Source organism: Crinia signifera, chromosome 4, assembly GCF_055691185.1.
Source record: "Crinia signifera chromosome 4, ASM5569118v1, whole genome shotgun sequence".
NCBI classification, from domain to species: Eukaryota; Metazoa; Chordata; class Amphibia; order Anura; family Myobatrachidae; genus Crinia; species Crinia signifera.
In genome coordinates, this window is record NC_139220.1 from 169,855,615 (window position 1) to 169,881,163 (window position 25,549).

Here is a 25,549-nt window from a genome sequence, read left to right on the forward strand (position 1 = left end):
TATTTGAATTTTAACTAACATAAATGTTATTCTTTTCTATTTATATTTTTAGAAACTGGACAAAGTGAAAATGGTGAGCATTTCGCTATTACATCCCTGCTATCCCAATTTAGTCAATAAACAAAAGATGACATTCATTTTTGCAATCCTGATTTGGCTAGTCCTGTTTGTTTTTTCTTGAAACACATATTATTGTTTAAAAAGTCCACAAAATGAATTAATCGGAAGTTATAGAAAGTGCTGAGAGCTACAATGCATTTAACATACTTGCTTGATTTCTTGTTACTGAAATATGTGACGCACTTTTCTATATTTTTATCCAGAAACTGCACAAGGTCAAGGAGGTAAGCATCTCACTATAAAATCCCTATTGAGCAAAAAATAATTAATGACATACAGTATTGTAATAACAGGTCGGCATGTCATGTCATGTCAATGTTATCTTAAGACACATAAAATTGGGGGGTTATTTAACTCTGATGGCAAAGCACATTCTTTAGGAAATGGGAAAAACATGTTGCATTACAATTAGCTCAAAAGTAATAAATGCAAAGAGAGTTAGATTTGAACTGTTTGTTGTAGTGCAGGGGTGGCCAACCGGTCAGAGGTAAAGAGCCAAAAAATATTGGTAGTCAAGCTAAAGAGCCGACATCATGCGTGCGCCGAAGGCGCATGCGCCAAAAAAAGGGGTGTAGTCTATTTTGACCCCCTTGGGTGTGTGTGATACAAATATGGCTCCAATAGTGCCAGATACACATATGCCCCCCACGGTGCCAGGTATGCACCACACGGTGCTGGGTATGCCCCCACAGTGCCACAAACTGCTATGCCCCCACAGTGCCACAAACTGCTATGCCCAGGGGCGTATTTAGGGAGGAGGGCGCCCCTAGGCACAACAATAATGTTTACTAAGTAGGACCGTTTATAGGGGCAGTATCTGCATGTCCTATCCATTTACACCCTATTTAAGATGGAATATAGTACAGTACAGTGGATATTTTGCAGTTATTGGTACATTTTGGGCTGACAGTACTATCACAGGCATCCAAGTGCCGCCCCCAAATATGTGCCGCCCCTAGGCCGGTGCCTCACGTGCCTAATGGGAAATTCGGCTCTGGCTATGCCCCCACAGTGCCACAAACTACTATGCCCCCATAGTGCAAATTTCCAAGCAGCAGCACTCACCGTTGTTGCTGCTGCTGCCAGGCGAGGAGAGGATAGTCTGGTGTCCCCCTGCAGTCCTCCTGTCATGTCACCGATGGGAGGAGAGCACAGCACACCGCGTGTCTCCTTCCCCCTCACTTCCCTGTGACTGAGCTCTGATTGGCGGATGGCCCAGTCACAAGGATGCACAGTAAGGGGTAGGAGAGATGCGCGATGAGCGCTCTCCTTCCCTCCCCTCAGAAGGAGAAGGGATTCAGGGAACTGGCAGCAGGGGGGACTGGGACAGACAGTGGGCGGCGGGCAGCAGTGGGAGCAGGAGCCGCACTTTACAAGGGGGAGAGCCGCATGAGGCTCAAAAGCCACAGGTTGGCCACCACTGTTGTAGTGCTTAGTATAAATACTGGCTAATTTCTATTTACCCTGCATTTTTCGATATTAGTTTGATTACACCCCACCAAAATCCAACCATCTCTACACCTGTTCCATTTGCCCTACCTGCACTGCAACAAGGCTTTTCCAATTGCTATATATTGTGCTTTGCAATCACGTTTGAATAACTGTCATAACTTTGAAATTTCAAAATAAATAATACTCTTTAGAATGTGCCAAAAAGTTACAAAAATATGAAAGATTTAGATTTCAACTGTTTATTTTTCAGCTTAGTATAAATACTGGCTATTTTCTATTTACTCTACATTTTTTTTTATTTTAGTTTGATTACACCCCACCAAAATCCTACCCTCTCTACACCTGTTCCATTTTCCGTACCTGCACTGCAGCAAGGCTTTTCCAATTGCTATATATTGTGCTTTGCAATCACGTTTGAATAACCACCATAAGTTTAAAATCACAAAATAAATAATATTATTAGAAAGTGCCAAAAAGTTAAAAAGATATGAACTTGCTTGTTTGCTTTCTTCTTTGTTACTAAAATAAATTACATTCTTGTTTTATTCTCTTCCAGTAACTGCAGGATCTATCGCAGGTAAGCGTCTAACTTTGACAGCTCTGTTATCACAATTACACCAAAATAATAATTGATTACATATTGTAATAATACTTTAGAATGTCATTTTAAAGTTTTCTTCAAAATAAATTTGTGTTTAAAAATATTTCTCTAGTACATAATTTATCGTATTTCATATTTGTTTTTTAACTAACATAAATGTTATTCTTTTCTATTTATATTTTTAGAAACTGGACAAAGTGAAAATGGTGAGCATCTCGCTATTACATCCCTGCTATCCCAAATTAGTCAATAAACAAAAGATGACATTCATTTTTTCAATCCTGATTTGGCTAGTCCTGTTTGTTTTTTCTTGAAACACATATTATTGTTTAAAAAGTCCACAAAATGAATTAAACAGAAGTTATAGAAAGTGCTGAGAGCTACAATGCATTTAACATACTTGCTTGATTTCTTGTTACTGAAATATATGACACACTTTTCTATATTTTTATCCAGAAACTGCACAAGGTCAAGGAGGTAAGCATCTCACTATAAATGCCTTATTGATCAAAAAATGATTAATGATTTACAGTATTGTAATAACAGGTTGGCATGTCATGTCAATGTTATCTTAAGACACATAAATTGGGGAGTTATTTCACTCTGATGGCAAAGCATATTCTTTAGGAAATGGGGAAAACCATGTTGCATTTCAATTAGCTCAAAAGTAATAAGTGCAAAGAGAGTTAGATTTGAACTGATTGTAGTACTGCTTAGTATAAATACTGGCTAATTTCTATTTACCCTGCATTTTTCGATATTAGTTTGATTACACCCCACCAAAATCCAACCCTCTCTACATCTGTTCCATTTGCTATACATTGTGCTTTGCAATCACGTTTGAATAACTGTCATAACTTTGACATTTCTAAATAAATAATACTCTTTAGAATGTGCCAAAAAGTTAAAAAGATATGAAAGATTTAGATTTCAACTGTTTCTTTTTCTGCTTAGTATAAATACTGGCTATTTTCTATTTACTCTACATTTTTTTTATTTTAGTTTGATTACACCCCACCAAAATCCAACCCTCTCTACACCTGTTCCATTTTCCGTACCTGCACTGCAGCAAGGCTTTTCCAATTGCTATATATTGTGCTTTGCAATCACGTTTGAATAACCACCATAAGTTCACAAAACAAATAATATTATTAGAAAGTGCCAAAAAGTTACAAAGATATGTACTTGCTTGTTTGCTTTCTTCTTTGTTACTAAAATAAATTACATTCTTTTTTTATTCTCTTCCAGTAACTACAGGATCTATCGCAGGTAAGCGTCTAACTTTGACAGCTCTGTTATCACAATTACACCAAAATAATAATGGATGATATATTGTAATAATACTTTAGAATGTCATTTTAAAGTTTTCTTCAAAATAAATTTGTGTTTAAAAATAATTCTCTAGTACATAATTAATCGTATTTCATATTTGAATTTTAACTAACATAAATGTTATTCTTTTCTATTTATATTTTTAGAAACTGGACAAAGTAAAAATGGTGAGCATTTCGCTATTACATCCCTGCTATCCCAATTTAGTCAATAAACAAAAGATGACATTCATTTTTGCAATCCTGATTTGGCTAGTCCTGTTTGTTTTTTCTTCAAACACATATTATTGTTTAAAAAGTCCACAAAATGAATTAATCGGAAGTTATAGAAAGTGCTGAGAGCTACAATGCATTTAACATACTTGCTTGATTTCTTGTTACTGAAATATATGACACACTTTTCTATATTTTTATCCAGAAACTGCACAAGGTCAAGGAGGTAAGCATCTCACTATAAAATCCCTATTGAGCAAAAAATAATTAATGACATACAGGGCCTTATTTTGGTTCATTCTTTCTGACAAAATCCTTCTTAGATGGGCAAAACCATGTGCACTGCAGGTGGGGCAGATGTAACGTGCAGAGAGAATTAGATTTGGGTGGGGTTTTACTTCCAAGTGAGATCTATATTGCAGTGTAAAAATAAAGCAGTCAGTATTTTCCCTGCACAGAAACAAAATTACTCACCCAAATCTAATTCTCTCTGCACATGTTACATCTGCCCCCCCTGCAGTGCACATGGTTTTGTCCATCTAAGAAGGATTTTGTCAGAAAGAATGAACCAAAATAAGGCCCACAGTATTGTAATAACAGGTCGGCATGTCATGTCATGTCAATGTTAGCTTAAGACACATAAAATTGGGGGGTTATTTAACTCTGATGGCAAAGCACATTCTTTAGGAAATGGGAAAAACATGTTGCATTACAATTAGCTCAAAAGTAATAAATGCAAAGAGAGTTAGATTTGAACTGTTTGTTGTAGTGCAGGGGTGGCCAACCGGTCAGAGGTAAAGAGCCAAAAAATATTGGTGGTCAAGCTAAAGAGCCGACATCATGCGTGCGCCGAAGGCGCATGCGCCAAAAAAAGGGGTGTAGTCTATTTTGACCCCCTTGGGTGTGTGTGATACAAATATGGCTCCAATAGTGCCAGATACACATATGCCCCCCACGGTGCCAGGTATGCACCACACGGTGCTGGGTATGCCCCCACAGTGCCACAAACTGCTATGCCCCCACAGTGCCACAAACTGCTATGCCCAGGGGCGTATTTAGGGAGGAGGGCGCCCCTAGGCACAACAATAATGTTTACTAAGTAGGACCGTTTATAGGGGCAGTATCTGCATGTCCTATCCATTTACACCCTATTTAAGATGGAATATAGTACAGTACAGTGGATATTTTGCAGTTATTGGTACATTTTGGGCTGACAGTACTATCACAGGCATCCAAGTGCCGCCCCCAAATATGTGCCGCCCCTAGGCCGGTGCCTCACGTGCCTAATGGGAAATTCAGCTCTGGCTATGCCCCCACAGTGCCACAAACTACTATGCCCCCATAGTGCAAATTTCCAAGCAGCAGCACTCACCGTTGTTGCTGCTGCTGCCAGGCGAGGAGAGGATAGTCTGGTGTCCCCCTGCAGTCCTCCTGTCATGTCACCGATGGGAGGAGAGCACAGCACACCGCGTGTCTCCTTCCCCCTCACTTCCCTGTGACTGAGCTCTGATTGGCGGATGGCCCAGTCACAAGGATGCACAGTAAGGGTTAGGAGAGATGCGCGATGAGCGCTCTCCTTCCCTCCCCTCAGAAGGAGAAGGGATTCAGGGAACTGGCAGCAGGGGGGACTGGGACAGACAGTGGGCGGCGGGCAGCAGTGGGAGCAGGAGCCGCACTTTACAAGGGGGAGAGCCGCACGAGGCTCAAAAGCGACAGGTTGGCCACCACTGTTGTAGTGCTTAGTATAAATACTGGCTAATTTCTATTTACCCTGCATTTTTCGATATTAGTTTGATTACACCCCACCAAAATCCAACCATCTCTACACCTGTTCCATTTGCCCTACCTGCACTGCAACAAGGCTTTTCCAATTGCTATATATTGTGCTTTGCAATCACGTTTGAATAACTGTCATAACTTTGAAATTTCAAAATAAATAATACTCTTTAGAATGTGCCAAAAAGTTACAAAAATATGAAAGATTTAGATTTCAACTGTTTATTTTTCAGCTTAGTATAAATACTGGCTATTTTCTATTTACTCTACATTTTTTTTTATTTTAGTTTGATTACACCCCACCAAAATCCTACCCTCTCTACACCTGTTCCATTTTCCGTACCTGCACTGCAGCAAGGCTTTTCCAATTGCTATATATTGTGCTTTGCAATCACGTTTGAATAACCACCATAAGTTTAAAATCACAAAATAAATAATATTATTAGAAAGTGCCAAAAAGTTACAAAGATATGAACTTGCTTGTTTGCTTTCTTCTTTGTTACTAAAATAAATTACATTATTGTTTTATTCTCTTCCAGTAACTGCAGGATCTATCGCAGGTAAGCGTCTAACTTTGACAGCTCTGTTATCACAATTACACCAAAATAATAATTGATTACATATTGTAATAATACTTTAGAATGTCATTTTAAAGTTTTCTTCAAAATAAATTTGTGTTTAAAAATATTTCTCTAGTACATAATTTATCGTATTTCATATTTGTTTTTTAACTAACATAAATGTTATTCTTTTCTATTTATATTTTTAGAAACTGGACAAAGTGAAAATGGTGAGCATCTCGCTATTACATCCCTGCTATCCCAAATTAGTCAATAAACAAAAGATGACATTCATTTTTTCAATCCTGATTTGGCTAGTCCTGTTTGTTTTTTCTTGAAACACATATTATTGTTTAAAAAGTCCACAAAATGAATTAAACAGAAGTTATAGAAAGTGCTGAGAGCTACAATGCATTTAACATACTTGCTTGATTTCTTGTTACTGAAATATATGACACACTTTTCTATATTTTTATCCAGAAACTGCACAAGGTCAAGGAGGTAAGCATCTCACTATAAATGCCTTATTGATCAAAAAATGATTAATGATTTACAGTATTGTAATAACAGGTTGGCATGTCATGTCAATGTTATCTTAAGACACATAAATTGGGGAGTTATTTCACTCTGATGGCAAAGCATATTCTTTAGGAAATGGGGAAAACCATGTTGCATTTCAATTAGCTCAAAAGTAATAAGTGCAAAGAGAGTTAGATTTGAACTGATTGTAGTACTGCTTAGTATAAATACTGGCTAATTTCTATTTACCCTGCATTTTTCGATATTAGTTTGATTACACCCCACCAAAATCCAACCCTCTCTACATCTGTTCCATTTGCTATACATTGTGCTTTGCAATCACGTTTGAATAACTGTCATAACTTTGACATTTCTAAATAAATAATACTCTTTAGCATGTGCCAAAAAGTTAAAAAGATATGAAAGATTTAGATTTCAACTGTTTCTTTTTCTGCTTAGTATAAATACTGGCTATTTTCTATTTACTCTACATTTTTTTTATTTTAGTTTGATTACACCCCACCAAAATCCAACCCTCTCTACACCTGTTCCATTTTCCGTACCTGCACTGCAGCAAGGCTTTTCCAATTGCTATATATTGTGCTTTGCAATCACGTTTGAATAACCACCATAAGTTCACAAAACAAATAATATTATTAGAAAGTGCCAAAAAGTTACAAAGATATGTACTTGCTTGTTTGCTTTCTTCTTTGTTACTAAAATAAATTACATTCTTTTTTTATTCTCTTCCAGTAACTACAGGATCTATCGCAGGTAAGCGTCTAACTTTGACAGCTCTGTTATCACAATTACACCAAAATAATAATGGATGATATATTGTAATAATACTTTAGAATGTCATTTTAAAGTTTTGTTCAAAATAAATTTGTGTTTAAAAATAATTCTCTAGTACATAATTAATCGTATTTCATATTTGAATTTTAACTAACATAAATGTTATTCTTTTCTATTTATATTTTTAGAAACTGGACAAAGTGAAAATGGTGAGCATTTCGCTATTACATCCCTGCTATCCCAATTTAGTCAATAAACAAAAGATGACATTCATTTTTGCAATCCTGATTTGGCTAGTCCTGTTTGTTTTTTCTTGAAACACATATTATTGTTTAAAAAGTCCACAAAATGAATTAATCGGAAGTTATAGAAAGTGCTGAGAGCTACAATGCATTTAACATACTTGCTTGATTTCTTGTTACTGAAATATATGACGCACTTTTCTATATTTTTATCCAGAAACTGCACAAGGTCAAGGAGGTAAGCATCTCACTATAAAATCCCTATTGAGCAAAAAATAATTAATGACATACAGTATTGTAATAACAGGTCGGCATGTCATGTCATGTCAATGTTATCTTAAGACACATAAAATTGGGGGGTTATTTAACTCTGATGGCAAAGCACATTCTTTAGGAAATGGGAAAAACATGTTGCATTACAATTAGCTCAAAAGTAATAAATGCAAAGAGAGTTAGATTTGAACTGTTTGTTGTAGTGCTTAGTATAAATACTGGCTAATTTCTATTTACCCTGCATTTTTCGATATTAGTTTGATTACACCCCACCAAAATCCAACCATCTCTACACCTGTTCCATTTGCCCTACCTGCACTGCAACAAGGCTTTTCCAATTGCTATATATTGTGCTTTGCAATCACGTTTGAATAGCTGTCATAACTTTGAAATTTCAAAATAAATAATACTCTTTAGAATGTGCCAAAAAGTTACAAAAATATGAAAGATTTAGATTTCAACTGTTTATTTTTCAGCTTAGTATAAATACTGGCTATTTTCTATTTACTCTACATTTTTTTTATTTTAGTTTGATTACACCCCACCAAAATCCAACCCTCTCTACACCTGTTCCATTTTCTGTACCTGCACTGCAGCAAGGCTTTTCCAATTGCTATATATTGTGCTTTGCAATCACGTTTGAATAACCACCATAAGTTTAAAATCACAAAATAAATAATATTATTAGAAAGTGCCAAAAAGTTACAAAGATATGAACTTGCTTGTTTGCTTTCTTCTTTGTTACTAAAATAAATTACATTCTTGTTTTATTCTCTTCCAGTAACTGCAGGATCTATCGCAGGTAAGCGTCTAACTTTGACAGCTCTGTTATCACAATTACACCAAAATAATAATTGATTACATATTGTAATAATACTTTAGAATGTCATTTTAAAGTTTTCTTCAAAATAAATTTGTGTTTAAAAATATTTCTCTAGTACATAATTTATCGTATTTCATATTTGTTTTTTAACTAACATAAATGTTATTCTTTTCTATTTATATTTTTAGAAACTGGACAAAGTGAAAATGGTGAGCATCTCGCTATTACATCCCTGCTATCCCAAATTAGTCAATAAACAAAAGATGACATTCATTTTTTCAATCCTGATTTGGCTAGTCCTGTTTGTTTTCTCTTGAAACACATATTATTGTTTAAAAAGTCCACAAAATGAATTAAACAGAAGTTATAGAAAGTGCTGAGAGCTACAATGCATTTAACATACTTGCTTGATTTCTTGTTACTGAAATATATGACACACTTTTCTATATTTTTATCCAGAAACTGCACAAGGTCAAGGAGGTAAGCATCTCACTATAAATGCCTTATTGATCAAAAAATGATTAATGATTTACAGTATTGTAATAACAGGTTGGCATGTCATGTCAATGTTATCTTAAGACACATAAATTGGGGAGTTATTTCACTCTGATGGCAAAGCATATTCTTTAGGAAATGGGGAAAACCATGTTGCATTTCAATTAGCTCAAAAGTAATAAGTGCAAAGAGAGTTAGATTTGAACTGATTGTAGTACTGCTTAGTATAAATACTGACTAATTTCTATTTACCCTGCATTTTTCGATATTAGTTTGATTACACCCCACCAAAATCCAACCCTCTCTACATCTGTTCCATTTGCCCTACCGGCAGTGCAACAAGGCTTTTCCAATTGCTATACATTGTGCTTTGCAATCACGTTTGAATAACTGTCATAACTTTGACATTTCTAAATAAATAATACTCTTTAGAATGTGCCAAAAAGTTAAAAAGATATGAAAGATTTAGATTTCAACTGTTTCTTTTTCTGCTTAGTATAAATACTGGCTATTTTCTATTTACTCTACATTTTTTTTATTTTAGTTTGATTACACCCCACCAAAATCCAACCCTCTCTACACCTGTTCCATTTTCCGTACCTGCACTGCAGCAAGGCTTTTCCAATTGCTATATATTGTGCTTTGCAATCACGTTTGAATAACCACCATAAGTTCACAAAACAAATAATATTATTAGAAAGTGCCAAAAAGTTACAAAGATATGAACTTGCTTGTTTGCTTTCTTCTTTGTTACTAAAATAAATTACATTATTGTTTTATTCTCTTCCAGTAACTGCAGGATCTATCGCAGGTAAGCGTCTAACTTTGACAGCTCTGTTATCACAATTACACCAAAATAATAATTGATTACATATTGTAATAATACTTTAGAATGTCATTTTAAAGTTTTGTTTAAAATAAATTTGTGTTTAAAAATAATTCTCTAGTACATAATTAATCGTATTTCATATTTGAATTTTAACTAACATAAATGTTATTCTTTTCTATTTATATTTTTAGAAACTGGACAAAGTGAAAATGGTGAGCATCTCGCTATTACATCCCTGCTATCCCAATTTAGTCAATAAACAAAAGATGACATTCATTTTTGCAATCCTGATTTGGCTAGTCCTGATTGTTTTTTCTTGAAACACATATTATTGTTTAAAAAGTCCACATAATGAATTAATCGGAAGTTATAGAAAGTGCTGAGAGCTACAATGCATTTAACATACTTGCTTGATTTCTTGTTACTGAAATATATGACACACTTTTCTATATTTTTATCCAGAAACTGCACAAGGTCAAGGAGGTAAGCATCTCACTATAAATGCCTTATTGATCAAAAAATTATTAATGATTTACAGTATTGTAATAACAGGTTGGCATGTCATGTCAATGTTATCTAAAGACACATAAATTGGGGAGTTATTTCACTCTGATGGCAAAGCATATTCTTTAGGAAATGGGGAAAACCATGTTGCATTTCAATTAGCTCAAAAGTAATAAGTGCAAAGAGAGTTAGATTTGAACTGATTGTAGTACTGCTTAGTATAAATACTGGCTAATTTCTATTTACCCTGCATTTTTCGATATTAGTTTGATTACACTCCACCAAAATCCAACCCTCTCTACATCTGTTCCATTTGCTATACATTGTGCTTTGCAATCACGTTTGAATAACTGTCATAACTTTGACATTTCTAAATAAATAATACTCTTTAGAATGTGCCAAAAAGTTAAAAAGATATGAAAGATTTAGATTTCAACTGTTTCTTTTTCTGCTTAGTATAAATACTGGCTATTTTCTATTTACTCTACATTTTTTTTATTTTAGTTTGATTACACCCCACCAAAATCCAACCCTCTCTACACCTGTTCCATTTTCCGTACCTGCACTGCAGCAAGGCTTTTCCAATTGCTATATATTGTGCTTTGCAATCACGTTTGAATAACCACCATAAGTTCACAAAACAAATAATATTATTAGAAAGTGCCAAAAAGTTACAAAGATATGTACTTGCTTGTTTGCTTTCTTCTTTGTTACTAAAATAAATTACATTCTTTTTTTATTCTCTTCCAGTAACTACAGGATCTATCGCAGGTAAGCGTCTAACTTTGACAGCTCTGTTATCACAATTACACCAAAATAATAATGGATGATATATTGTAATAATACTTTAGAATGTCATTTTAAAGTTTTGTTCAAAATAAATTTGTGTTTAAAAATAATTCTCTAGTACATAATTAATCGTATTTCATATTTGAATTTTAACTAACATAAATGTTATTCTTTTCTATTTATATTTTTAGAAACTGGACAAAGTGAAAATGGTGAGCATTTCGCTATTACATCCCTGCTATCCCAATTTAGTCAATAAACAAAAGATGACATTCATTTTTGCAATCCTGATTTGGCTAGTCCTGTTTGTTTTTTCTTGAAACACATATTATTGTTTAAAAAGTCCACAAAATGAATTAATCGGAAGTTATAGAAAGTGCTGAGAGCTACAATGCATTTAACATACTTGCTTGATTTCTTGTTACTGAAATATATGACGCACTTTTCTATATTTTTATCCAGAAACTGCACAAGGTCAAGGAGGTAAGCATCTCACTATAAAATCCCTATTGAGCAAAAAATAATTAATGACATACAGTATTGTAATAACAGGTCGGCATGTCATGTCATGTCAATGTTATCTTAAGACACATAAAATTGGGGGGTTATTTAACTCTGATGGCAAAGCACATTCTTTAGGAAATGGGAAAAACATGTTGCATTACAATTAGCTCAAAAGTAATAAATGCAAAGAGAGTTAGATTTGAACTGTTTGTTGTAGTGCTTAGTATAAATACTGGCTAATTTCTATTTACCCTGCATTTTTCGATATTAGTTTGATTACACCCCACCAAAATCCAACCATCTCTACACCTGTTCCATTTGCCCTACCTGCACTGCAACAAGGCTTTTCCAATTGCTATATATTGTGCTTTGCAATCACGTTTGAATAGCTGTCATAACTTTGAAATTTCAAAATAAATAATACTCTTTAGAATGTGCCAAAAAGTTACAAAAATATGAAAGATTTAGATTTCAACTGTTTATTTTTCAGCTTAGTATAAATACTGGCTATTTTCTATTTACTCTACATTTTTTTTATTTTAGTTTGATTACACCCCACCAAAATCCAACCCTCTCTACACCTGTTCCATTTTCTGTACCTGCACTGCAGCAAGGCTTTTCCAATTGCTATATATTGTGCTTTGCAATCACGTTTGAATAACCACCATAAGTTTAAAATCACAAAATAAATAATATTATTAGAAAGTGCCAAAAAGTTACAAAGATATGAACTTGCTTGTTTGCTTTCTTCTTTGTTACTAAAATAAATTACATTCTTGTTTTATTCTCTTCCAGTAACTGCAGGATCTATCGCAGGTAAGCGTCTAACTTTGACAGCTCTGTTATCACAATTACACCAAAATAATAATTGATTACATATTGTAATAATACTTTAGAATGTCATTTTAAAGTTTTCTTCAAAATAAATTTGTGTTTAAAAATATTTCTCTAGTACATAATTTATCGTATTTCATATTTGTTTTTTAACTAACATAAATGTTATTCTTTTCTATTTATATTTTTAGAAACTGGACAAAGTGAAAATGGTGAGCATCTCGCTATTATATCCCTGCTATCCCAAATTAGTCAATAAACAAAAGATGACATTCATTTTTTCAATCCTGATTTGGCTAGTCCTGTTTGTTTTCTCTTGAAACACATATTATTGTTTAAAAAGTCCACAAAATGAATTAAACAGAAGTTATAGAAAGTGCTGAGAGCTACAATGCATTTAACATACTTGCTTGATTTCTTGTTACTGAAATATATGACACACTTTTCTATATTTTTATCCAGAAACTGCACAAGGTCAAGGAGGTAAGCATCTCACTATAAATGCCTTATTGATCAAAAAATGATTAATGATTTACAGTATTGTAATAACAGGTTGGCATGTCATGTCAATGTTATCTTAAGACACATAAATTGGGGAGTTATTTCACTCTGATGGCAAAGCATATTCTTTAGGAAATGGGGAAAACCATGTTGCATTTCAATTAGCTCAAAAGTAATAAGTGCAAAGAGAGTTAGATTTGAACTGATTGTAGTACTGCTTAGTATAAATACTGACTAATTTCTATTTACCCTGCATTTTTCGATATTAGTTTGATTACACCCCACCAAAATCCAACCCTCTCTACATCTGTTCCATTTGCCCTACCGGCAGTGCAACAAGGCTTTTCCAATTGCTATACATTGTGCTTTGCAATCACGTTTGAATAACTGTCATAACTTTGACATTTCTAAATAAATAATACTCTTTAGAATGTGCCAAAAAGTTAAAAAGATATGAAAGATTTAGATTTCAACTGTTTCTTTTTCTGCTTAGTATAAATACTGGCTATTTTCTATTTACTCTACATTTTTTTTATTTTAGTTTGATTACACCCCACCAAAATCCAACCCTCTCTACACCTGTTCCATTTTCCGTACCTGCACTGCAGCAAGGCTTTTCCAATTGCTATATATTGTGCTTTGCAATCACGTTTGAATAACCACCATAAGTTCACAAAACAAATAATATTATTAGAAAGTGCCAAAAAGTTACAAAGATATGAACTTGCTTGTTTGCTTTCTTCTTTGTTACTAAAATAAATTACATTATTGTTTTATTCTCTTCCAGTAACTGCAGGATCTATCGCAGGTAAGCGTCTAACTTTGACAGCTCTGTTATCACAATTACACCAAAATAATAATTGATTACATATTGTAATAATACTTTAGAATGTCATTTTAAAGTTTTGTTTAAAATAAATTTGTGTTTAAAAATAATTCTCTAGTACATAATTAATCGTATTTCATATTTGAATTTTAACTAACATAAATGTTATTCTTTTCTATTTATATTTTTAGAAACTGGACAAAGTGAAAATGGTGAGCATCTCGCTATTACATCCCTGCTATCCCAATTTAGTCAATAAACAAAAGATGACATTCATTTTTGCAATCCTGATTTGGCTAGTCCTGATTGTTTTTTCTTGAAACACATATTATTGTTTAAAAAGTCCACATAATGAATTAATCGGAAGTTATAGAAAGTGCTGAGAGCTACAATGCATTTAACATACTTGCTTGATTTCTTGTTACTGAAATATATGACACACTTTTCTATATTTTTATCCAGAAACTGCACAAGGTCAAGGAGGTAAGCATCTCACTATAAATGCCTTATTGATCAAAAAATGATTAATGATTTACAGTATTGTAATAACAGGTTGGCATGTCATGTCAATGTTATCTAAAGACACATAAATTGGGGAGTTATTTCACTCTGATGGCAAAGCATATTCTTTAGGAAATGGGGAAAACCATGTTGCATTTCAATTAGCTCAAAAGTAATAAGTGCAAAGAGAGTTAGATTTGAACTGATTGTAGTACTGCTTAGTATAAATACTGGCTAATTTCTATTTACCCTGCATTTTTCGATATTAGTTTGATTACACTCCACCAAAATCCAACCCTCTCTACATCTGTTCCATTTGCTATACATTGTGCTTTGCAATCACGTTTGAATAACTGTCATAACTTTGACATTTCTAAATAAATAATACTCTTTAGAATGTGCCAAAAAGTTAAAAAGATATGAAAGATTTAGATTTCAACTGTTTCTTTTTCTGCTTAGTATAAATACTGGCTATTTTCTATTTACTCTACATTTTTTTTATTTTAGTTTGATTACACCCCACCAAAATCCAACCCTCTCTACACCTGTTCCATTTTCCGTACCTGCACTGCAGCAAGGCTTTTCCAATTGCTATATATTGTGCTTTGCAATCACGTTTGAATAACCACCATAAGTTCACAAAACAAATAATATTATTAGAAAGTGCCAAAAAGTTACAAAGATATGTACTTGCTTGTTTGCTTTCTTCTTTGTTACTAAAATAAATTACATTCTTTTTTTATTCTCTTCCAGTAACTACAGGATCTATCGCAGGTAAGCGTCTAACTTTGACAGCTCTGTTATCACAATTACACCAAAATAATAATGGATGATATATTGTAATAATACTTTAGAATGTCATTTTAAAGTTTTGTTCAAAATAAATTTGTGTTTAAAAATAATTCTCTAGTACATAATTAATCGTATTTCATATTTGAATTTTAACTAACATAAATGTTATTCTTTTCTATTTATATTTTTAGAAACTGGACAAAGTGAAAATGGTGAGCATTTCGCTATTACATCCCTGCTATCCCAATTTAGTCAATAAACAAAAGATGACATTCATTTTTGCAATCCTGATTTGGCTAGTCCTGTTTGTTTTTTCTTGAAACACATATTATTGTTTAAAAAGTCCACATAATGAATTATTCGGAAGTTATAGAAAGTGCTGAGAGCTACAATGCATTTAACATACTTGCTTGATTTCTTGTTACTGAAATATATGACGCACTTTTCTATATTTTTATCCAGAAACTGCACAAGGTCAAGGAGGTAAGCATCTCACTATAAAATCCCTATTGAGCAAAAAATAATTAATGACATACAGTATTGTAATAACAGGTCGGCATGTCATGTCATGTCAATGTTATCTTAAGACACATAAAATTGGGGGGTTATTTAACTCTGATGGCAAAGCACATTCTTTAGGAAATGGGAAAAACATGTTGCATTACAATTAGCTCAAAAGTAATAAATGCAAAGAGAGTTAGATTTGAACTGTTTGTTGTAGTGCTTAGTATAAATACTGGCTAATTTCTATTTACCCTGCATTTTTCGATATTAGTTTGATTACAACCCACCAAAATCCAACCCTCTCTACACCTGTTCCATTTGCCCTACCTGCACTGCAACAAGGCTTTTCCAATTGCTATATATTGTGCTTTGCAATCACGTTTGAATAACTGTCATAACTTTGAAATTTCAAAATAAATAATACTCTTTAGAATGTGCCAAAAAGTTACAAAAATATGAAAGATTTAGATTTCAACTGTTTATTTTTCAGCTTAGTATAAATACTGGCTATTTTCTATTTACTCTACATTTTTTTTTATTTTAGTTTGATTACACCCCACCAAAATCCTACCCTCTCTACACCTGTTCCATTTTCCGTACCTGCACTGCAGCAAGGCTTTTCCAATTGCTATATATTGTGCTTTGCAATCACGTTTGAATAACCACCATAAGTTTAAAATCACAAAATAAATAATATTATTAGAAAGTGCCAAAAAGTTACAAAGATATGAACTTGCTTGTTTGCTTTCTTCTTTGTTACTAAAATAATTACATTCTTGTTTTATTTTCTTCCAGTAACTGCAGGATCTATCGCAGGTAAGCGTCTAACTTTGACAGCTCTGTTATCAAAATTACACCAAAATAATAATTGATTACATATTGTAATAATACTTTAGAATGTCATTTTAAAGTTTTCTTCAAAATAAATTTGTGTTTAAAAATATTTCTCTAGTACATAATTTATCGTATTTCATATTTGTTTTTTAACTAACATAAATGTTATTCTTTTCTATTTATATTTTTAGAAACTGGACAAAGTGAAAATGGTGAGCATCTCGCTATTACATCCCTGCTATCCCAAATTAGTCAATAAACAAAAGATGACATTCATTTTTTTCAATCCTGATTTGGCTAGTCCTGTTTGTTTTTTCTTGAAACACATATTATTGTTTAAAAAGTCCACAAAATGAATTAAACAGAAGTTATAGAAAGTGCTGAGAGCTACAATGCATTTAACATACTTGCTTGATTTCTTGTTACTGAAATATATGACACACTTTTCTATATTTTTATCCAGAAACTGCACAAGGTCAAGGAGGTAAGCATCTCACTATAAATGCCTTATTGATCAAAAAATGATTAATGATTTACAGTATTGTAATAACAGGTTGGCATGTCATGTCAATGTTATCTTAAGACACATAAATTGGGGAGTTATTTCACTCTGATGGCAAAGCATATTCTTTAGGAAATGGGGAAAACCATGTTGCATTTCAATTAGCTCAAAAGTAATAAGTGCAAAGAGAGTTAGATTTGAACTGATTGTAGTACTGCTTAGTATAAATACTGGCTAATTTCTATTTACCCTGCATTTTTCGATATTAGTTTGATTACACCCCACCAAAATCCAACCCTCTCTACATCTGTTCCATTTGCTATACATTGTGCTTTGCAATCACGTTTGAATAACTGTCATAACTTTGACATTTCTAAATAAATAATACTCTTTAGAATGTGCCAAAAAGTTAAAAAGATATGAAAGATTTAGATTTCAACTGTTTCTTTTTCTGCTTAGTATAAATACTGGCTATTTTCTATTTACTCTACATTTTTTTTATTTTAGTTTGATTACACCCCACCAAAATCCAACCCTCTCTACACCTGTTCCATTTTCCGTACCTGCACTGCAGCAAGGCTTTTCCAATTGCTATATATTGTGCTTTGCAATCACGTTTGAATAACCACCATAAGTTCACAAAACAAATAATATTATTAGAAAGTGCCAAAAAGTTACAAAGATATGTACTTGCTTGTTTGCTTTCTTCTTTGTTACTAAAATAAATTACATTCTTTTTTTATTCTCTTCCAGTAACTACAGGATCTATCGCAGGTAAGCGTCTAACTTTGACAGCTCTGTTATCACAATTACACCAAAATAATAATGGATGATATATTGTAATAATACTTTAGAATGTCATTTTAAAGTTTTGTTCAAAATAAATTTGTGTTTAAAAATAATTCTCTAGTACATAATTAATCGTATTTCATATTTGAATTTTAACTAACATAAATGTTATTCTTTTCTATTTATATTTTTAGAAACTGGACAAAGTGAAAATGGTGAGCATTTCGCTATTACATCCCTGCTATCCCAATTTAGTCAATAAACAAAAGATGACATTCATTTTTGCAATCCTGATTTGGCTAGTCCTGTTTGTTTTTTCTTGAAACACATATTATTGTTTAAAAAGTCCACATAATGAATTAATCGGAAGTTATAGAAAGTGCTGAGAGCTACAATGCATTTAACATACTTGCTTGATTTCTTGTTACTGAAATATATGACGCACTTTTCTATATTTTTATCCAGAAACTGCACAAGGTCAAGGAGGTAAGCATCTCACTATAAAATCCCTATTGAGCAAAAAATAATTAATGACATACAGTATTGTAATAACAGGTCGGCATGTCATGTCATGTCAATGTTATCTTAAGACACATAAAATTGGGGGGTTATTTAACTCTGATGGCAAAGCACATTCTTTAGGAAATGGGAAAAACATGTTGCATTACAATTAGCTCAAAAGTAATAAATGCAAAGAGAGTTAGATTTGAACTGTTTGTTGTAGTGCTTAGTATAAATACTGGCTAATTTCTATTTACCCTGCATTTTTCGATATTAGTTTGATTACACCCCACCAAAATCCAACCCTCTCTACACCTGTTCCATTTGCCCTACCTGCACTGCAACAAGGCTTTTCCAATTGCTATATATTGTGCTTTGCAATCACGTTTGAATAACTGTCATAACTTTGAAATTTCAAAATAAATAATACTCTTTAGAATGTGCCAAAAAGTTACAAAAATATGAAAGATTTAGATTTCAACTGTTTATTTTTCAGCTTAGTATAAATACTGGCTATTTTCTATTTACTCTACATTTTTTTTTATTTTAGTTTGATTACACCCCACCAAAATCCTACCCTCTCTACACCTGTTCCATTTTCCGTACCTGCACTGCAGCAAGGCTTTTCCAATTGCTATATATTGTGCTTTGCAATCACGTTTGAATAACCACCATAAGTTTAAAATCACAAAATAAATAATATTATTAGAAAGTGCCAAAAAGTTACAAAGATATGAACTTGCTTGTTTGCTTTCTTCTTTGTTACTAAAATAATTACATTCTTGTTTTATTTTCTTCCAGTAACTGCAGGATCTATCGCAGGTAAGCGTCTAACTTTGACAGCTCTGTTATCACAATTACACCAAAATAATAATTGATTACATATTGTAATAATACTTTAGAATGTCATTTTAAAGTTTTCTTCAAAATAAATTTGTGTTTAAAAATATTTCTCTAGTACATAATTTATCGTATTTCATATTTGTTTTTTAACTAACATAAATGTTATTCTTTTCTATTTATATTTTTAGAAACTGGACAAAGTGAAAATGGTGAGCATCTCGCTATTACATCCCTGCTATCCCAAATTAGTCAATAAACAAAAGATGACATTCATTTTTTCAATCCTGATTTGGCTAGTCCTGTTTGTTTTTTCTTGAAACACATATTATTGTTTAAAAAGTCCACAAAATGAATTAAACAGAAGTTATAGAAAGTGCTGAGAGCTACAATGCATTTAACATACTTGCTTGATTTCTTGTTACTGAAATATATGACACACTTTTCTATATTTTTATCCAGAAACTGCACAAGGTCAAGGAGGTAAGCATCTCACTATAAATGCCTTATTGATCAAAAAATGATTAATGATTTACAGTATTGTAATAACAGGTTGGCATGTCATGTCAATGTTATCTTAAGACACATAAATTGGGGAGTTATTTCACTCTGATGGCAAAGCATATTCTTTAGGAAATGGGGAAAACCATGTTGCATTTCAATTAGCTCAAAAGTAATAAGTGCAAAGAGAGTTAGATTTGAACTGATTGTAGTACTGCTTAGTATAAATACTGGCTAATTTCTATTTACCCTGCATTTTTCGATATTAGTTTGATTACACCCCACCAAAATCCAACCCTCTCTACATCTGTTCCATTTGCTATACATTGTGCTTTGCAATCACGTTTGAATAACTGTCATAACTTTGACATTTCTAAATAAATAATACTCTTTAGAATGTGCCAAAAAGTTAAAAAGATATGAAAGATTTAGATTTCAACTGTTTCTTTTTTTGCTTAGTATAAATACTGGCTATTTTCTATTTACTCTACATTTTTTTTATTTTAGTTTGATTACACCCCACCAAAATCCAACCCTCTCTACACCTGTTCCATTTTCCGTACCTGCACTGCAGCAAGGCTTTTCCAATTGCTATATATTGTGCTTTGCAATCACGTTTGAATAACCACCATAAGTTCACAAAACAAATAATATTATTAGAAAGTGCCAACAAGTTACAAAGATATGTACTTGCTTGTTTGCTTTCTTCTTTGTTACTAAAATAAATTACATTCTTTTTTTATTCTCTTCCAGTAACTACAGGATCTATCGCAGGTAAGCGTCTAACTTTGACAGCTCTGTTATCACAATTACACCAAAATAATAATGGATGATATATTGTAATAATACTTTAGAATGTCATTTTAAAGTTTTGTTCAAAATAAATTTGTGTTTAAAAATAATTCTCTAGTACATAATTAATCGTATTTCATATTTGAATTTTAACTAACATAAATGTTATTCTTTTCTATTTATATTTTTAGAAACTGGACAAAGTGAAAATGGTGAGCATTTCGCTATTACATCCCTGCTATCCCAATTTAGTCAATAAACAAAAGATGACATTCATTTTTGCAATCCTGATTTGGCTAGTCCTGATTGTTTTTTCTTGAAACACATATTATTGTTTAAAAAGTCCACATAATGAATTAATCGGAAGTTATAGAAAGTGCTGAGAGCTACAATGCATTTAACATACTTGCTTGATTTCTTGTTACTGAAATATATGACGCACTTTTCTATATTTTTATCCAGAAACTGCACAAGGTCAAGGAGGTAAGCATCTCACTATAAAATCCCTATTGAGCAAAAAATAATTAATGACATACAGTATTGTAATAACAGGTCGGCATGTCATGTCATGTCAATGTTATCTTAAGACACATAAAATTGGGGGGTTATTTAACTCTGATGGCAAAGCACATTCTTTAGGAAATGGGAAAAACATGTTGCATTACAATTAGCTCAAAAGTAATAAATGCAAAGAGAGTTAGATTTTAACTGTTTGTTGTAGTGCTTAGTATAAATACTGGCTAATTTCTATTTACCCTGCATTTTTCGATATTAGTTTGATTACACCCCACCAAAATCCAACCATCTCTACACCTGTTCCATTTGCCCTACCTGCACTGCAACAAGGCTTTTCCAATTGCTATATATTGTGCTTTGCAATCACGTTTAAATAGCTGTCATAACTTTGAAATTTCAAAATAAATAATACTCTTTAGAATGTGCCAAAAAGTTACAAAAATATGAAAGATTTAGATTTCAACTGTTTATTTTTCAGCTTAGTATAAATACTGGCTATTTTCTATTTACTCTACATTTTTTTTATTTTAGTTTGATTACACCCCACCAAAATCCAACCCTCTCTACACCTGTTCCATTTTCCGTACCTGCACTGCAGCAAGGCTTTTCCAATTGCTATATATTGTGCTTTGCAATCACGTTTGAATAACCACCATAAGTTTAAAATCACAAAATAAATAATATTATTAGAAAGTGCCAAAAAGTTACAAAGATATGAACTTGCTTGTTTGCTTTCTTCTTTGTTACTAAAATAAATTACATTCTTGTTTTATTCTCTTCCAGTAACTGCAGGATCTATCGCAGGTAAGCGTCTAACTTTGACAGCTCTGTTATCACAATTACACCAAAATAATAATTGATTACATATTGTAATAATACTTTAGAATGTCATTTTAAAGTTTTCTTCAAAATAAATTTGTGTTTAAAAATATTTCTCTAGTACATAATTTATCGTATTTCATATTTGTTTTTTAACTAACATAAATGTTATTCTTTTCTATTTATATTTTTAGAAACTGGACAAAGTGAAAATGGTGAGCATCTCGCTATTACATCCCTGCTATCCCAAATTAGTCAATAAACAAAAGATGACATTCATTTTTTCAATCCTGATTTGGCTAGTCCTGTTTGTTTTCTCTTGAAACACATATTATTGTTTAAAAAGTCCACAAAATGAATTAAACAGAAGTTATAGAAAGTGCTGAGAGCTACAATGCATTTAACATACTTGCTTGATTTCTTGTTACTGAAATATATGACACACTTTTCTATATTTTTATCCAGAAACTGCACAAGGTCAAGGAGGTAAGCATCTCACTATAAATGCCTTATTGATCAAAAAATGATTAATGATTTACAGTATTGTAATAACAGGTTGGCATGTCATGTCAATGTTATCTTAAGACACATAAATTGGGGAGTTATTTCACTCTGATGGCAAAGCATATTCTTTAGGAAATGGGGAAAACCATGTTGCATTTCAATTAGCTCAAAAGTAATAAGTGCAAAGAGAGTTAGATTTGAACTGATTGTAGTACTGCTTAGTATAAATACTGACTAATTTCTATTTACCCTGCATTTTTCGATATTAGTTTGATTACACCCCACCAAAATCCAACCCTCTCTACATCTGTTCCATTTGCCCTACCGGCAGTGCAACAAGGCTTTTCCAATTGCTATACATTGTGCTTTGCAATCACGTTTGAATAACTGTCATAACTTTGACATTTCTAAATAAATAATACTCTTTAGAATGTGCCAAAAAGTTAAAAAGATATGAAAGATTTAGATTTCAACTGTTTCTTTTTCTGCTTAGTATAAATACTGGCTATTTTCTATTTACTCTACATTTTTTTTATTTTAGTTTGATTACACCCCACCAAAATCCAACCCTCTCTACACCTGTTCCATTTTCCGTACCTGCACTGCAGCAAGGCTTTTCCAATTGCTATATATTGTGCTTTGCAATCACGTTTGAATAACCACCATAAGTTCACAAAACAAATAATATTATTAGAAAGTGCCAAAAAGTTACAAAGATATGTACTTGCTTGTTTGCTTTCTTCTTTGTTACTAAAATAAATTACATTCTTTTTTTATTCTCTTCCAGTAACTACAGGATCTATCGCAGGTAAGCGTCTAACTTTGACAGCTCTGTTATCACAATTACACCAAAATAATAATGGATGATATATTGTAATAATACTTTAGAATGTCATTTTAAAGTTTTGTTCAAAATAAATTTGTGTTTAAAAATAATTCTCTAGTACATAATTAATCGTATTTCATATTTGAATTTTAACTAACATAAATGTTATTCTTTTCTATTTATATTTTTAGAAACTGGACAAAGTGAAAATGGTGAGCATTTCGCTATTACATCCCTGCTATCCCAATTTAGTCAATAAACAAAAGATGACATTCATTTTTGCAATCCTGATTTGGCTAGTCCTGTTTGTTTTTTCTTGAAACACATATTATTGTTTAAAAAGTCCACATAATGAATTAATCGGAAGTTATAGAAAGTGCTGAGAGCTACAATGCATTTAACATACTTGCTTGATTTCTTGTTACTGAAATATATGACGCACTTTTCTATATTTTTATCCAGAAACTGCACAAGGTCAAGGAGGTAAGCATCTCACTATAAAATCCCTATTAAACAAAAAAAAATTAATGACATACAGTATTGTAATAACAGGTCGGCATGTCATGTCATGTCAATGTTATCTTAAGACACATAAAATTGGGGGGTTATTTAACTCTGATGGCAAAGCACATTCTTTAGGAAATGGGAAAAACATGTTGCATTACAATTAGCTCAAAAGTAATAAATGCAAAGAGAGTTAGATTTGAACTGTTTGTTGTAGTGCTTAGTATAAATACTGGCTAATTTCTATTTACCCTGCATTTTTCGATATTAGTTTGATTACACCCCACCAAAATCCAACCCTCTCTACACCTGTTCCATTTGCCCTACCTGCACTGCAACAAGGCTTTTCCAATTGCTATATATTGTGCTTTGCAATCACGTTTGAATAACTGTCATAACTTTGAAATTTCAAAATAAATAATACTCTTTAGAATGTGCCAAAAAGTTACAAAAATATGAAAGATTTAGATTTCAACTGTTTATTTTTCAGCTTAGTATAAATACTGGCTATTTTCTATTTACTCTACATTTTTTTTTATTTTAGTTTGATTACACCCCACCAAAATCCTACCCTCTCTACACCTGTTCCATTTTCCGTACCTGCACTGCAGCAAGGCTTTTCCAATTGCTATATATTGTGCTTTGCAATCACGTTTGAATAACCACCATAAGTTTAAAATCACAAAATAAATAATATTATTAGAAAGTGCCAAAAAGTTACAAAGATATGAACTTGCTTGTTTGCTTTCTTCTTTGTTACTAAAATAATTACATTCTTGTTTTATTTTCTTCCAGTAACTGCAGGATCTATCGCAGGTAAGCGTCTAACTTTGACAGCTCTGTTATCACAATTACACCAAAATAATAATTGATTACATATTGTAATAATACTTTAGAATGTCATTTTAAAGTTTTCTTCAAAATAAATTTGTGTTTAAAAATATTTCTCTAGTACATAATTTATCGTATTTCATATTTGTTTTTTAACTAACATAAATGTTATTCTTTTCTATTTATATTTTTAGAAACTGGACAAAGTGAAAATGGTGAGCATCTCGCTATTACATCCCTGCTATCCCAAATTAGTCAATAAACAAAAGATGACATTCATTTTTTCAATCCTGATTTGGCTAGTCCTGTTTGTTTTTTCTTGAAACACATATTATTGTTTAAAAAGTCCACAAAATGAATTAAACAGAAGTTATAGAAAGTGCTGAGAGCTACAATGCATTTAACATACTTGCTTGATTTCTTGTTACTGAAATATATGACACACTTTTCTATATTTTTATCCAGAAACTGCACAAGGTCAAGGAGGTAAGCATCTCACTATAAATGCCTTATTGATCAAAAAATGATTAATGATTTACAGTATTGTAATAACAGGTTGGCATGTCATGTCAATGTTATCTTAAGACACATAAATTGGGGAGTTATTTCACTCTGATGGCAAAGCATATTCTTTAGGAAATGGGGAAAACCATGTTGCATTTCAATTAGCTCAAAAGTAATAAGTGCAAAGAGAGTTAGATTTGAACTGATTGTAGTACTGCTTAGTATAAATACTGGCTAATTTCTATTTACCCTGCATTTTTCGATATTAGTTTGATTACACCCCACCAAAATCCAACCCTCTCTACATCTGTTCCATTTGCTATACATTGTGCTTTGCAATCACGTTTGAATAACTGTCATAACTTTGACATTTCTAAATAAATAATACTCTTTAGAATGTGCCAAAAAGTTAAAAAGATATGAAAGATTTAGATTTCAACTGTTTCTTTTTCTGCTTAGTATAAATACTGGCTATTTTCTATTTACTCTACATTTTTTTTAT

General features: G+C 32.3%; 1 protein-coding gene across 1 annotated transcript in view; it reads left to right on the forward strand.

The window, feature by feature from the left end:
- The window catches only part of LOC146072996 (integumentary mucin B.1-like), a 197,297-nt gene that overhangs the window by 57,486 nt on the left and 114,262 nt on the right, over positions 1-25,549 (forward strand). The window lies entirely within an intron of this gene.